The sequence below is a fragment of the Sarcophilus harrisii genome, chromosome 4 (assembly GCF_902635505.1).
Source record: "Sarcophilus harrisii chromosome 4, mSarHar1.11, whole genome shotgun sequence".
Lineage (NCBI taxonomy): Eukaryota > Metazoa > Chordata > Mammalia > Dasyuromorphia > Dasyuridae > Sarcophilus > Sarcophilus harrisii.
The window spans coordinates 98,218,553-98,235,747 of NC_045429.1; the positions used below are offsets into that span (position 1 = coordinate 98,218,553).

Genomic DNA, 17,195 nt, shown 5'->3' on the forward strand with positions numbered 1-17,195 from the left:
GTTTTTTAATTTTTTATTTAATTTAATTTATATAAATATATATTGTTTATACATTATATATAAATCATATAAAATATAATTTAATATTTTTAATAGTATAAAGATACTGAGAACAAAAGTTTTTAAGAACTATTGTTGTAGGGAAGGAGTCCACTTCCCTTGCCATCACCAGTAAAAACTGCTGACCAATTGCCTCCAACTAACAAATAAGCACAAGAGCCCTGGGACTAGCAATTTCCTTCCCCAGAGCACTGATCCTACTTCAAGCCCAGCTCTCACATCTATCTTTTGGTGAAGAAGCCCTTCTGTGAAGGGACCAGCTATCCCCACCAATTGCCAGTCACAGTCACCAGGGCAGCCCAGCTGAAAGAACAGGGAGCATTTCAGGAAAAAGGCAAGTCAATTATCACCGCCTTCATGACCACCTTTTCCCTTCAGATCTTGATGGAACTGACCCAGAACCTAGAATTTAAGAACCTTTGGATTAGTTATACATCCATCCTAGTGCCTTCAATCATGCTTCTGGGAAAAACCCCTGGGGACAAACAACCTGCAATTGCTTACGTAGGTGATATAGCCACATTAACGAGTTGAAGACCCATGGAAAGAAAGCTCTTATCACCAATACCATTTTACTGTCACGTGGATAAATAAATTCTAGTTGATATGATTTTAGCAGTGGAAATGATGTTAGAGGAAAGATTTAAAATTTATTTTGCCATGGGACCTTTCCATCTGTCTTTCATCTGAAACTTTCCACGAGTATTGTCTTCTCCATTTGAATGTGTCTCTTGAAAGTAGGAACCATCTTCCTTTTCTACTTTTATCACTAATTCTTAACACAGTGTTTTGCACACAGTATATACTTCAGTATTTCTTTTATTCATTCATAAATAATCAAAAGATTTGACAAAGTTAGTAAAAGAGTTGCAAATATTAACATTCATATGAAAAATATTCCAAATCACTAATAACAAGAAAAATGCAAATTAAAAAAGAAAAAAGAACTCTGAGGCTTTATCCCACAAAACAAACTACCATAGATGAGAAAAATGGGAATAATCAGTGTTGGAAGGACTATGGAGAAAGACAAGTACACTAATATACCATTGTTGTAATTCTAGATTAATCCAACTGCTCTAGAAAGCAATTTGGAATTATGCTGAGAAAGTTATTGAACTATCTTTATTTTTTGATTCAGAGATCACACTGTTGTGTACCAAGAAGGGTAAAGACAGACAGAAAGATCTGATAAACCACAAAGTATTCATCACAGTTCTTTTTGTGGTAGAAAAAAAGTTGAAATAAAATACATGTCCATTGACTAGGGAATAGCTAAACAAATTGTGGTTATGAATATAATGAAATAGTATTGCTCCATAAGAAATTGCAAAATAAACAGAACTAGAAAAACATGCACATTGATTTTTAAATATTAAACATAAATATAACAGCATTTTAAATACGCATTATATTTAACAATAAAAATATAAATATATTTTTATAAGTAGCTACACACATAGATTTTCTCAGCTTATCTTTCTTGTTTTGTGAGGTTATGTTATTTGTGGCATTTTGTTTTACTTCTACATAACGGTTTTCTGAAGGTAGTCTGTGGTCCTTAAAAAATTCATTATTAAATTTGTTATCAGTCAGCCAATCAACAAACATTTAAGTGCATACTGTGTTCTAGTGCTAAAATCTAGGATTACAAAGAAAGAAAAAAAAAACACATTTCCTACCCTCATGGAACTGACATTCTAATGGGAGACATAACATGCAAACAACTATGTGTATTCAAGATCTATAGAGTGTGGGGCTTTTTTACTTAGCATTCTCCCTACCTCCAAATGTTTTACTTCCTTATTTCTTTGATGATATTGCAGCTCTCTTTGTTGATATGACTCCAGAATGTGGCCCTGACTTTATGGGTCAGAAAGATAGCTATGTGGAGGGATAAGGTCCAGAGCAAAAGAGGTGTTCTAACCCTGAAGTACTCCATAGAGCCTAGTGTTGTTGCCAGTTGGGATGATATGGAAAAGATCCAGCACCATACTTTCAAAAAGACTTTAACACTTGAAAAATACCTTGCATTGCTCATAGAAGCTACCCTGTGCCCCAAAGCCAAAAGAGAAAAGATAATTGATCTGAATTATTCAGAATTATCTGAATTGATAATTCAGATCAAGTTTAAAACCTTCCACATCCAAGAGCCTGATGAGCTTCTGGTTGTGCTGTTGGTATTGTAAATGGATTCTGGTGTGAAAATCTTGCCCTTCCTTATGCCAATCTCTATCTTGTTCTGTCTAGCCATGATCTGATGGATTACCTCATGAAGATACTGAGATCTTACAGCCTTATTGCTACAGCTGAGAGGGAAGTTGCATGTGACATCAAGAAGCTTGGTTATATTATTCTAGATGTTGAACAGAAAAAAAGTTATTACTGCATCTAGTTCTCTGGAAAAGATTTAGGAGCTCGCTCATGGTCCAGTTTTCACCAGTGGGAGCAAGATGTTCAAACTGTCTTTCAGCTTTCTTTATATTTGGTTTCAACTCTGCAGACACAAATACTCCCCCTACTCCTGTAGAATAAGATGTCCTCCCTTCACCCACCCACCCAAGCTGATGCTCCTTCCCCCTTTCCAGTCTTCCCTTATCAGACTGCAAGCTCCTTGAGGGCAGGAGCTGTTCCTGACAGTAGGCCCTCAATAAATGTTTTTTGGATTGAATTGAATTGAATCTTAGGTATAGAATTCTATTGTTTCCTTTAAATTTACTTTCAACTCAGTGATGGAGTGAGATGTTGATATCTATAGGAAACTGCACATTAATGTTATTTTTGTCTAGTGGTACTGCCATGAACATAAACATTACTATCAGTATGCAAAAAATGAAAATAATAATCATTGTCCAGTTAAGCAAGTGTTCTGGTTGAAATGGAGGCTCTTTTCTAGACCTCCCATCTATCTTTTCTTTTTTATACAAAGAGATCAGCAAGCAAAAGTATGACGAATCTGGGTCCACAATAGTCTATCGCAAGTGCTTCTCAGTGGATTGTTGTTGGTTTTTCCCTTTTTTGTAAAAGATCTTTTGTGATAATTACCCCCTCAAAAGAGATAAAATTAGCATGTTTTGTTTGGTTGTTTATTCTTTGTTTCTTTTTTTTTTGGGGGGGGGGGCGTCCTTGACTCATAATTTAAAAGCTGGAATGTTGGTGATTAGCAGTTTAATTAGAGGCAAACACCCCCAAAGTTCTACAGTTCATCTGATTGAACATTTTTAAAAGAGAAGAGTCATTCCGAATGTTGCATAATGTATTTTTACAGGAAGTTTCTTGCTTCTATGAAGACTTCTCTCTTCTATAAAAAGAGTTAATTACATCAATCCAGACAATGGGAGGGAGAGGGACAGGTAGAATATTGCTTATAGGTAAATTATGCAACCCAAAGAAATCATTTTTCAAAATACATTCTGCTTTTATACTTGTTGCTTTCTTTAAAAAAAAAAAAAAAAAAGTCAGAGCCATACTAGCCCTCTACTTCCTTTCACTGCCTTTAACATAATTGTAAAAAAAGGAATGAATCTTAATAATCTCCCCAAGAATGTAATGAGATTGGTGTTGGTATTTGTGGGAGCTTTACCTATATACTGACTTAAAACTTAAAAATACAAGTGTTTATATTAAAGAAAAAAGACATATACTTATGGAAGGAGGGAGAAAGAAAGGAAAAGAGAGACAGAAAGAGAAAGAGAAAGAGACAGAAAGGGGGGAGGGAGAAAAGAGGGGGAGGAAGAAGAGAATTTAGCAGTAGGAGTGCAGTGGAATGGAACAAAGTCTTCCTGCAGAAGATCTGATATGAATATGCAGAGAATCCAGTAATTTTCTCTTTTTTTATCTTTGTTTTTACTTTTTAGTGATATATTTTTAAGTCTGATGTTTAAGACTTTTATTACCATTCTGGTTCAATTTCATATTACACCCCCCTTTACTCACTCTCTGTTCTAGGCAAACTGGTCCTCTTGTTAGTCACAATACAGCACCTTTCACCTCTTCCTTCTGTTCAATCCCTTTATAAAGACGATCCAACATATCTAGAAGCCATTTCCATTTCACCCTTTCCTCTTGGAATGACTATTTTCATTTAAGGAAGTCTTTCCTGCCTGCATTGTATCCCTTCTCAAATCAGGGACTGGCCGATGAGAGCTCATTCCTTAGGAGCATGTACATCACCCTCTGCCTGCTGCAGTCTCCTATATAGGTTTTGGAGCATATACAGAAATTAAGATTATTTCCAGGCCATTTACCGTGTGATGAAGAAAAAGGCTCTAATTGAGCATGCATACAAAAGACTCCAATTGGATCAATCACTGATGTAAGGGGAGATACTGAATATAACTGGTGAAAGATATTGGGGAGAACATGCCTGAACGAGGACTCAGTCCAATAGTATTAGAAAAAAAAACCTGACTGTTCCTTGGGAAAACCCCTAGAAACCTGAAAGGGAAGATATAGTCAGTCTTGCTCTAAGGGTTATGATTCATCAATATGAGTGAGAATTGGGTTAAGGTCAGACTCTACAAAGACTACATGTAAGGTCTTGTCTTGGATAAATATCAGGTCCTTCATATCTGCACAAATCCCTGGAGTGATTTTCCATCTTCCATTATTGGATTCCCTAATTTTCTAAATCCACTAAAAAGATTTGGCAAATTTTCCTTTTTTTTTTTTTTTTTTTTTTTTTTTCATTTTAGATTGTAATTTTAAAGCTGTTTTTTCCAAATGTGTTTTCTTTACATATCAGACTGATTCCTTTTGAGATGACCTTTGCATAATTAAATGTTTAAAGGAAGGGAGAGAGGGAATAAGAATTTATATAACACCTATTCTGTGCCAGGAGCAATACTAAGTGATTTATGAATATTATCTCATTTGATACTTAAGCACTGCTATCTGCTATATGACTGAATCCTTTACAAATATTGAAATTGAAGCTAATATAAGAAATATATCCTCTTTGGAATACTTTCTTTAAGAATAAAATCAAATATACAGAAGAAAATGAATTCAGAAGAGGGAAACAATTAGATTGCTCTTGTTACTACCTTGTTAAATTTAACATGCAATTTAAAAAACTATAGCTGTAGGAGTTCACAATTTTTCATATACCATCCTATTGTGTTATTGTTCCTCTTTGTATAATTAAATGTTTGTGTTTATTGATGATCGTTAAGTTACAATAAAAAGTAATAGGTTTAGAAAATACTAGATGTAGTGAGCTCTAAGCAATATTATAAAAATGAAATTAGTCATATCTTAACTGATGGGTAGCAGCTATAGTGACCTGAGAGTTTCAGTCATTTTATTATTAGTTGTCTTGGGGCAGTCAGATTATTTCCTGCATAAGACCAAAGGGACAGAGACAGAGAAGCAGAGACACAGAGAGGGAGGGAAGTAGGAAAAAAAGAGGGAGGGGCGACAGAGAGAGAGAGACAGAGACAGAGACAGAAAGAGAGGGAGGAAGGGGGAGAGAGAGGGGGAGAGAGAGAGAGGAGGAAAGAGAGAGAGAGAGACAGAGAGAGACAGAGACAGAGAGAGAGACAGAGAGAGACAGAGAGAGAGACAGAGAGACAGAGAGAGGAGGAGGAGGAGGAGGAGGAGGAGGAGGAGGAGGAGGAGGAGGAGGAATGATAAAACATTATGCTTTGTTATAGCATCCACCTGTCCTCTTTAAATAAGTTATTGAGGACAAAATGGACAAAAGTAAAGACTCTGCTTCTTGTTATTGCTTCACAAAGTTCAGTAAATGTTAAGGAAGTTTGCCCAAAGGCTAAAAAAGCCCAGTAGTCACTTTAACTAGTAAGCATTTCTTGCTAATCAGAGACTTGGTAGCTGAAAAACTCTTTTGCAAAACATTATGGAAGAAACTTTGTCTGAAAAAAAAAGAATAATAATTTGGAGTTAGGCTATGAAATGTTTGTATTTTATCCTAGAGACAATAGGAGTCATTGCAGATGGGGGTGGGAATAGAGGGTTGAACTGAATTTATAAATAACAGTTTGCCATCTGTAAGGAGGAAAAATTAGAGAGGAAAGATCCCCAGTTTGGAGACCAATTAGAACATTATTGCCATAGTCCACACTAGAGATAATATGAATACAGAGAAGAGATAGAAGAGGTGTATCTGAGGGCTTGGAAAGTAGGTGTGGGTGGGATGGTGAGAAGTGATAAAAATGAATTGGCAACTTATATGTGGGAGGTGGGAAGAGGGAAAGGGAGGACACAACTCCAAAGAGAGTCAGTCAATTCCAGGGCTGCAAACTTGGATACCCTGAAAGACAGGGAACACTCAATAAAAATTGAGAAATTTGGAGGAAACGTGTTCCGTTTTAAATGAGTTTCAGATATCTACGGGATACCCAGGTTATTATTGTTCAGTTGTGTTTGAGTCTTTTCAATGGATAGCATAGTTGAGAAGAGTCCACCCGGTTTTCTTGGCAGAGAAACTCCTGTGTCCGTATTTTACAGATAGGGAAACTGAGGGAGAGTTCAGCGACTTGCCCAGGATCTCATAGCTAGTAAGTGTGTCTGAAGCCAGATTTTTCTAATCCTGGTCCAGTGATGAGATTCATGAGGAAATGTGCAAAAGCAATTGGTCATTAAATTTATGTTTCTGTATTGTCTAAAGATTTTGTGATTCTTAGCCCTCTTTTCTACTACTTTGCTATAATCACTTTTGGAAGTAGAAAGGGATGGAGAGTGGAGGAAGATGTACAACTAAAAAACATTTGATTTAAAAAAAAAAAAAAAACAAACCCATACCTGATGGTCATCCTTTAGTAATTAATTAAATTGTTGCCACATCAGATACTTAGGTATTTATGCACATACTCTACCTTCTAAGGACCTGGAAAGGCTCTGACCTTCTAAGGCCTCGAAGAATCAGGGCTTGCCATCATGCTAACATGAATCATTCAAATAGGATTTTTCTACTTATACCAACAATTAAGATATAATTAGTTTCCTTGTTGAGTCTTCCTCATGGAGACTTTTTTTTTTAATGGATAGAAAAGAACAGAAATAAAGCCAGACAAATAGGACAATTTTAAAAACCAAAGGTTGAAAGAAGCAAGTTATCTGCAGTAGCATGTACAATTCTGTCTCTCTCTCTCTCTCTCTGTCTCTCTCTCTCTGTGTCTCTCTCTCTGTCTCTCTGTCTCTCTCTCTTGTCTCTCTCTCTCTCTCTCTCTCTCTCTTTCTCTCTGTGTCTCTCTCTCTCTGTCTCTGTCTCTCCTTTTCTATTTATATTCAAACGCTCAATAAATTTGATTTCCTTAACACTCATCTTCATGAATCGCACGTATTTAACATATATTGGATTACTTGTTATCTAGGGGAAGGGATGGGGGGAACACAAGATTTTGCAAGAGTGAATGTTGAAAATTATCAGTGCATATGTTTTGAAAACAAAAAGCTTTAATAAAAAAAAATCTCATCTTCATGAATTCTTACACTGCTCAGGCAGGCACTTACTAGCTGTGCCTTTCTGAGAGTTTTCCCGTTAGCCTTATTTGCCTGTTTCCTCTTTCGTAAAATGATCTGGAGAAGGAAATGACAAACTACTCCAATATCTTTGCCAAGAAAACCTCAAATGGGATCATGAAGAATTAGACATGATTGAAAAACGACTAAACAATAAAGTCAGAATAAAAATAAAAATGAGTTTCCTTTTTTAACCTTCCAATTACTTTTAAAGTCGTAAGGTCAGTCAGTCGATAAGCATTTATTTTATAAGGTTTTACTAAGTCCCAGATACTGCACTAAGCTTTGGGGACAAAAGAAAGGCAAAATAGGCCCCTGCCGTTAGGGAGTTTGCAGATCAAAGAGAAAGAACATGCAGACAATTACGTACATTGGAGGTGATGATGCATTAAGACAATAATTGCACTAACCTCAGGTTTATCCTCTAAAAGTTTTGTATTTTCATTTTTGTCGTTTCTGATAACCATCAGCCTTTGAGGAAGCCATCTGTAGAGCGTCTGGCCAATAACAACTTGCTTTGGGGGAAAAAAATGACAGTAATCCCTGATGGATTATTTATAATAATTAATAATAACAACAATAATAGTCTTTTGCATTAAGCCTGCGATTTAAGATTTGCAAAGTACTTTGCCCAAGTTAGCTCACTTAAAAATTTACGTAAAGTTAATTTGCCTATAGTTTTAGTCCCCATCGTCCTAAAACCAAGTGCATCTCCTCTTTCCTCACTGCTCGGGGAGGTTTATCTGGATGTCAAAATGATATGCTGAAAAATAAAAGTTTCTTGAATAAATTGGCATATTGTACATTCTTTACCAAAAAATATAGTGTGCGTCCACCTCAGTGGATCACCTTTTATTTTATTTTTTGATCATCTTTTATTTTAAATGTAGAAGGATTTGCCTTAGAAAGAGTAGTAAGAAGGTAGAGGAATTGGGGTGAGAGGAAAATGCAAATCTGTGTCTAAATTCAGCTCTGAGAATGTTCATCTTTGTGTGTATTTTTCTTTCATTTTGTGCCATCCCTTTGATTTCATGGAGTTTGGTTTCAAATGCCTTCATTGGCTCCTGACCAAACAGGATATGTGAATGGGGCTGAAGAATCCAGGTCTAATTTTAAAAAGAAGCTTAGCGTTCTATTAATTCTTTTCTGTAGAAGAACAAAAAGAAAGGAGTCCTGTTTAGTTCTTGCTCTTTGCTCTGCTGTAGAATTCTATTTTACAAGTGAAATTTAGGGACAAATCATGAACTATTTGTCCATTAAGAATATAACAAGTAAGCTACGGAAGATCACGCTCACAGAGCGCCCGGATAGCTCAGTCGGTAGAGCATCAGACTTTTAATCTGAGGGTCCAGGGTTCAAGTCCCTGTTCGGGCGGAAGCTCAATTTTGGTTTACAAAATTTTCGGAAAACGTTTCATTACATACCACGTATCCAACTAATAGAAAAGACTTGCCACGTTTTCCGCTGGCCCTGAAGAAATCCTCTTAGAACCCTGCAGAATAGAAGATGCGTCATTCCGGTCACAGCAATCACAGAAAAACCTGAATTTTGCAGGAAGCGCAGTAAACATTTCCTCAAACGAGAGTTTCGTTTCTCAAATTGGTTATTTTAAAAAGAGGAAGCTTTTAAAAATAAAAAGTTCCGCCCGAACAGGGACTTGAACCCTGGACCCTCAGATTAAAAGTCTGATGCTCTACCGACTGAGCTATCCGGGCTCCTTCCGGAGTGAGCCGGCGCTGCCCCTTCTATAGGAAGTGTGAAGGTCGTCCATGCGTATGCGTGTGTCTCTCCACCCCTTCTGATTTTGCAGCCTTTCCGCAATACCAGAAAAGGAAACAAAGCTTGCACGCAGGAGCCCAGGTGGAAGACGCTCGCGTCTCTCCCTGTCCCAGCTTTGTGGCTCATGCACAGTCCCAGAGTACTTAGTTCCTCATTTGTCTACTGGGTTCCAGCATCTGTCTGGGAGACCACGTGTCCTGACTTTTGCCTAGAAAAAACAAGGCCCAAGAGAGCAGAACCAGGGCCCACCGCTCGAGCTGCGCAGAGCGGTTACCGCGGCGCGTGGCGGAGCTGCGGAGGCTGACCAGCTGCGGGGAGGAGGGGACAGGAGAGAGGAGGGGAGAAGGAGAGGGAAAGAGAGGAAGGGAGAGGAGAAAGAAGGGAGAGGGGGAAAGGAAGAGGCTGGAAGAGAGTGAGGAAGAAAAGAGGCGGAAGGAGAAGAGGGAGGAAGGGGGAATGGGAGAAGGAGAAAAGGAGGGGCGGGGGGGAAGGAGGGAAAGAGGACGGAAGATGGGGGAATGGAGGAAGAAAAAAAGGAAGGGCGGGGGAGAAGGAAGGAGGGAAGGAGGGAGGAGGAAGAGAAAGAGAGGGGAAGCATAGCAAGGAAAGAGAAGGAAGTAGAAGGAATGGGGGAAGGGAAGAGGAGGGGGGAGTAGGAGAATCAAAAGAAGAGCCTGGCTGTAGAGGTGAAGGGAGCATACAACTGAAGGAACTAAAAAGTTTGGGGTATGAGAGCCATTCCAAATCGGGAGAAGAGATCAGCTTGTCAGTCAACAAGCATTTATTTGGCACCTACTATATGCCAGGTATTAAAAAGCTGAGGATACAAAGTAAGGTAAAAAATAATCCCTGTTCTCAGTCTAATTTGACTAATGGGGGGGAGGGAGGAACACAACTGCGAGCAAGTATGCTCAAATAAGATTTGATTGTAGATCATCCACTAGGGAAGGCGCTAGTTTAAAGGTTATCAGGCAAGGTCTCCTGCTGAAAATGGGAGTGATGTGTTCAATCTTCACTGTGCTAGCTGATCATCTAATCAGAGTTGTCCTGTAAGCAGCTGGAAGGGCAGGCAGGTCGTGGATCACTTCTGTAAAGATCAGCTCAGGTGCCATCTCCTAAAATAAGCTTTTCCTGTTCTCCCCAGCTATTAGTATCTTTCTCCTAACTCAAAATGTGTTGTGTTTATATGTCAGTCAACAATTATTGTGTCTATGTCTCCCGCGCCTGCTGGGCACAGAAAGGGGAAACAGCAACCACAAAGGTCCCTACTTCCAAAGAGCTCGAAACTAACAAGATCAATATCTCTACCCACCTGGTTGTGTGACTTGCGGTTGACTTTAATGAAGGATCATGCTACCGCAGTAACTAGCTCATCCGGCTGTGGTGAAGATCAGATGAGATGGTTTAATTTTGGGAACCTCATTCTAAGGGGACCCCATCCACACCAGACCCATGGACAGGAGCAGAAGTGAGCCTGGTCCTAGGGGATCCTAACCTAGGTGAGGTGAGCATGAGTTACTGTGTTCTTCATTCGTCGGCTTTGTAAAACCTCATCCCATTCCTGTGGGGATAAATTATTATATAAGATCACATATTCACATGTTATTTCTCTCCACATTACATATAAAGCTTTCTCAAGTAGATGTCTAAACAACAAACTTAAAGCTGAGGGAAGCTATTTTTTAAATAACCACTAAGTCATCAGCTCTTCTTTATTTAATAAAATCCCTATCTTTTCGAAGAACCAAGCCCAGTACTGAGTCAGGGCCATGTGGTCAGCATGAATCAGAAAAAGTCATTTTAGGACATGGTCTTTTTTATATGTGTAAAGAACTTAACATTTTTAAATTTATGTAATAAATAATGTAATTTTTAACAGATGATTTTGATTGAAACTGCAAACTATGCACAACTTGGCTATTCCTACACTTTCCCCCATTTTATTTTATTTTGCAACTAACAATCATTTATTTTTTTCTCCCTCCAACCATCCTCCCATTTAAAAGAAAACAAAAATTAAACTTTTATAATTAATATAAAACATAAAAATCTTTATAATTAATAATAATAATAATAATAGAATTAAGAAAATTCTCTGTCCAAAAAATGTGTCTCAACTTGAATCTATCACATCTCTGTCAGGAGAGAGGCAACATGTTTTTTCATGAGTCTTTTGGAACTGCATGTAGTTGTATGTACTCTATGTACTATATGTACTCTATCCAGAACATTTTTCACAAAGCTTTCTAAAATAAACTTGTCTGATCATGTCACAGCTCAAAAATGTGGCTATTGCCCATATTATAAAATATAAACTTTAATGTATTACTATTTCAGGCCCTCCAATATCATATCTTCTCAGACTTAATCCTTTTCATGCCTTCTACATTCAAAACTAGACTATCAGATATTTCTCAGACCAATTTGTGCTGAGTTCAGTTTATTCAGCTAGATCATTCATCCTGTATACCTGACATATATTTCCTCCATCTTGGTTCTCCAAAACTCCACTCCTGTGCCACTTTCTTCCATGAAGCTTCCCTAATACCCACAGTTTAAAATTTTTCTTTCCCTATTCATACTTCCCTCATACTTTGTCTGGATTTTGCATCTGCCCCCATCACACATTATCTTGTGTCATATTTACCTGTGCACATGTTGTATTTCCTATGCCCCCAGTAGAACGTGGGTCCCTTAAAGGCTTGTCCCTGAGAGAGACAGCATGTAATAGTGAAAAGAATTCTAGTTTTGGATGAGTTGTCTTGCATTCCAAATGAGTCACTCATATTGATTGGCTGTGTGACAAAAATCAAGTCACTTAGCCCCAAAAGTAAGAGATGGAAAATAACTGGTTCTTCTGAGACTCAAAAAGTGATAAATGATTGTCAGCTCTCTCATATTTAAAATGCTTGTTGCATTAAGTTGATTATATAAATACTAGTAAAGAGAATACAAAATCAAGCATGGCCTATTCATTTTTGCAAGTAAAAGATTACATTTTGTAGAAACAAGAAAACAAGTTGGGGCAAAGGGAATAATCAGGATAGGTTCATGGAAGAGGTATGATTTGCTCTTGGAGGATGGTCGAATTTCAGTAGATGATAAAGAAACAAACTAGAGGTCATCCAGAAGGTGAAGAAGTGAGGGATAGAGGGAAGGTATTCCAAGAGTAGGGAAGTATTAGGTGGGATATGATCAAATCTGGGCACAGAGAAGATAAATCTGCAATCTTTGTAAAGGGTGGCAATGAGAGCATTAAGACTAGGTTGGGAGAAGAGTAGGGAGAATAAAATCAAAGTGCTTTTAAAATAAATAGTCTTGTTTGAAATAGCTTCATAACAAAATAGTAGGGTCTGAGGTCAGGAAGTTGGGAGTTGAAATCTGATTTCAGATACTTATAGCTGTATGATTCTGGGCAAGTCACTTAACATCTCCCTGCCCCAGTATTTTTATCTGTAAAATGGGGATAATAGCACCTACCTCCCAGGAATATTGTGAGAATTAAATGAGATAATATTTGTAAAGCATTTAGCACAGTGCCTGCCACATAGTTGTTGTTTGCCCATCATTCTCAAATATCAAAATCACATCAGGGAGGTGATCTCATGACATGGAAGTGAATTGGATTGAAGTGAGGGGAGGCTTTGCAAGATCACCTGCCTCACTTTCCCCTCCAGAGCCATCTGGGTCCAATGGCCAGATATAGATCAGGATGTTTGGAGATGGTCCTGGATGCAGGAGGGAGGTCAAGGTCTTTAACAGGTCTCATTTTAACTGAGACAATGTTCATTCAGTGCTTAAAATTGAGGCAAAGAATGGCCTCTTTTATCTAATCAAAAAAAAAAAAAAATCAATTCTGAAAAGGTAGACCCTCAGGGTTTTTAGCCAAAACAAAAACAATTGCTATTTACCTTTACTCTGAGCCAATCAGAGCCCAAACAAAGACCAACTGGACTTGGCCCAGGATCAATTATTAGCCAATCAGTGAGAAGCAGAATGATTTGGGTTTAAGGAATGGTGTTTAACAAAGAAGTGTTGAAAAATTACCCAAGCATATGTTTTGTAAATAAAAAGTTATAATTAAGGAAAAGGCTTGCAAAAAAAAAAAAAAGAAAGAAAAGAAGTTTAGCAGTAGTATAGTAGATGCTACATAAAAACTTATTTCTTTTTCCTCAGCATTGCTAAAATAAGAATAAATGTAAATTAGATTAGGTTAAAAATAGATTATACAAGTACTTGAAGTTGACCAAGCATATAGTTCTTTGATGCAACTTAAGCTGAATCAAAAGGAATTGCTTGTACCTGTGCTAGGAGCTAAATGCCATGTTGGTTTGATCATATCTGCTGTTCTGCTTCAGCACACTGAACTTGAGGAGGGACACTGACTAGCTAGAGCTGCATGAGGAGCAGTCAGAGAAACCAGAAATGTTTATTCTAAGGGGTTCTCCTTTATCTGATGGCTGTCCTCAGATCTTGAAGGTCTTATGTGTGAAAGAGAAGACTCATTCCCTTTGAAAAGTCAAAGATAGGGCCAAACCTGGCCCAGTGAAAAGAATTTACAGGGAGGTATATCACTAAGAATTATCTAGAAACCCAACATGTCCCCAAAACGGAACAGGTTGTTTTAAGAGCTTAATGAACTCTGAGTTACTGGAAATATTCAAGAAGAGGCTTCCTGAGTATCTGTCAAACTCATAGGCTCATAAAATTTATAGCTAGAAGGACCCTTAGAGATTAATGCTGGAGAAAGCATTCCTGTGAACGCTTGAACTAAATGGTTCTTAAATTCTTTTCCATTTCTAAGATTTCTGAAACCCAGAGTTTAAGGCTATTTGCATAGGATTCTCCTCCTTGGTAGAAAATGATTACTCCAAGGCCACCAGAGGGGCTGAATTGATTAACCAATTTCCATTAATGAGGAATATTTTATACAAATGAACTGGAGCCCTAGTTTTGTTTTCATTATTCAAATCCCTTGTGATCTCAATCTTCCCTGCATTTCTTTCTTGTTTGTTTGTTGACGTTTTGCTTTATTTTATCTTTTCTTTTCCTATTCTCTTTTTATTTTGATTAACAAGTATTTAACTTCTCTCTCTCCCACTTCCTGGGGTTTTTGTCCTTTCTGGAAAAGCACCAAAATGACATTTTGTTAGAGTCCAGTTACAAAGTATCCAACTGTGGCTCAGAGCAATATGAGCTAGTAACTGTACTACAGATCAGACACAAATAGTCTCTGTGAACATTTGGGGTGGACCATCTTGACTTTGCACATGTTGTGTTTCTTCTGAGCTAATTCAATTCTGCTTTGTTCATATAGCACTCCGTGAATGCTGGGTGGTCCTGTGCCAGTGTCTCCCATCATACGATCAATTCTAAAGTTCTTAAGAGAGACCTTGAGAGTGAATTTGTATTGCTTTTTCTGACCACCTTGTGAGCACTTGTCCTGTGTGAGTTCTCCATAATTTTTTTTTGGGGGGGCAAACATACATGGCATTCAAACAATATGCCCAGCTCTTTGCAGTAGAGTTGGAATGCTTGGCAATTTAGTTTGAAAAAGAACGTTGGTCTCTGATATCGTCTCCTTCCAGATGACCTTCAGAATCTTCCTAAAATAATTCAAATGGAAGTGATTTAACTGGGGGGAAAAAAATTCAAATCTAAATCCTCTAGTAAATTTGCATAACGCAAGAACCAAAAATAGAATTCTTAAGTTGGACATATCCCTGCATCTTCGATACATCAGCTGTCCTCAGGAATTGTAATTGGTCATTGAATTTATCAGCACATAAGTGCTTAATAAATGCTTGTTGATTTGACTTAATTTTTTTTCATTTTTTTTTTAATTTAATAGCCTTTTATTTACAGGTTATATGCATGGGTAACTTTACAGCATTAACAATTGCCAAACCTCTTGTTCCAATTTTTCACCTCTTACCCCCCACCCCCTCCCCTAGATGGCAGGATGACCAGTAGATGTTAAATATATTAAAATATAAATTAGATACACAATAAGTATACCTGACCAAAACGTTATTTTGCTGTACAAAAAGAATCAGACTCTGAAATATTGTACAATTAGCTTGTGAAGGAAATCAAAAATGCAGGTGGGCATAAATATAGGGATTGGGAATTTAATGTAATGGTTTTTAGTCATCTCCCAGAGTTCTTTCTCTGGGCGTAGCTGGTTCAGTTCATTACTGCTCCATTAGAAATGATTTGGTTGATCTCATTGCTGAGGATGGCCTGGTCCATCAGAACTGGTCATCATATAGTATTGTTGTTGAAGTATATAATGATCTCCTGGTCCTGCTCGTTTCACTCAGCATCAATTCGTGTATTGACTTAAATTTTTGAAAGCTGCTTGTCTTTACTATGTTGTTTATAGAAGTGAAGTAATAGGAAGCAAAGTAGTGGACTCCACAGCCTTCTCCTAACCCATCTAAAAATGCACTAGCTGAATCCTGAAGGGAAATCCAGAAAAAGTCCAACCTAGCTTGACATATGAAGACACACTGAGAGATCTGGAACAGCACTGGGAATTGGGATCAATCTGGGAGCACAGTGAGCAGGAGAATACGTTAGTGCCCAGGAAGAAGCTTTAACCACAGGGCAAGAAGAGACCCATTTCTGAGCATCTGCAGAACCAAACTACTGAGACAGCCACAAGAGCTTTGGTACCCACTACCCAGTTCCATGTGGAGGATCCAGGATAGAATGAGAAAGGAACCCCACAAACTGTAGTGGATTCAGCGGAAGAAGATCCCAGGTGAAGTACTGAGAAAGAAGGAAGTTCTCAAACCAGCAGTGATTGTGGCCAAGACTTCAAATGCAAAACAGGGTCTCACTTCCAACATCTAGCCTAGCTTACAGAAGGATAACCAGGCTGAGAATCCTGGGCCGAGGGGGAGCTTCCAATGCTAATGCTGTGAGTCACAACAACTTTCCAGGAAAAATCCAGCAGCAGTTTACTTTTGCTCAGACCCCAAACCAGGTCTGGGTCTGTATCTGAGATCTGAAGTAACATTATTCTGAGGCAGCTGCATGATTTAGCCAACAGAAGATAAGAAAAATGCGAGTTGAAATGTAACCTCAGACACTCACTAGCTGTGTAAACCTGGGCAAATCACTTGCCTTAATTTATTCAACTGTATAATGAAGATAATAATGGCACTTACCTCACAGGATTGTTGTAAGGATCAGATGAGATTTTATTTATAAAGCTCAAAGCACAGTGATTGGCAGATAGTAGGCACTATATAAATACTTGTCTGCCCCACTCTCTCTGCCAACTTAAAATCCCAAGAACCAGCTTTAGTCCAGACCTTCTTTCCAGAAATGCCTTAGAGACCCACTCTTAAGGTCTGAAGTCAAGAAGTAGGCTCAAAGAATGGACAACCAAAAGAAAAGAGTCCTTCCATAATGATCTACTGTGGTATCAGGGACACTCAAGACACATGCAGAAGAGAATAACTCCAAAACATCTACAAGCATTGCCTCAGGAAAAAAAAACACACACACACACACACACACACACACACACACACACACACACACAGCTCAAGCACAAACCCAGCTAGAATTCCTAGGAAAGTTAAAGCAAGATTTTTTTTTTTAAGTAGTCAAACGTTTTTATAAATGGGATGAGAACATTTGAAAAATTAGAAAAGAAATGAGAATGATGGAAGAAAGAAATGGAAAGAGAATTAATAGATTGGTTAAGGAGTATAAAATTGTGCAACAAACTCCCTGAAAATCTGAATAAACCAAAAAGAAGTCATGGGACAGTTTTCTCTCCAGTTGTCTGTAAGGTGCTTTGTAATGTTCTCTGTTGAGGTTTTCTTGGGATCTCTGGAGGCAGCCTTCATTTCAATTCA

General features: G+C 38.0%; 2 non-coding genes across 2 annotated transcripts; one reads left to right on the forward strand and one right to left on the reverse strand.

The window, feature by feature from the left end:
* The first annotated feature begins 8,843 nt into the window (after positions 1-8,843).
* TRNAK-UUU lies at positions 8,844-8,916 on the forward strand. The gene has a single exon. It is a non-coding gene; the product is annotated as a tRNA-Lys (tRNA).
* Positions 8,917-9,184: 268 nt separating this feature from the next.
* Positions 9,185-9,257, reverse strand: TRNAK-UUU. The gene has a single exon. It is a non-coding gene; the product is annotated as a tRNA-Lys (tRNA).
* Positions 9,258-17,195: the final 7,938 nt, after the last annotated feature.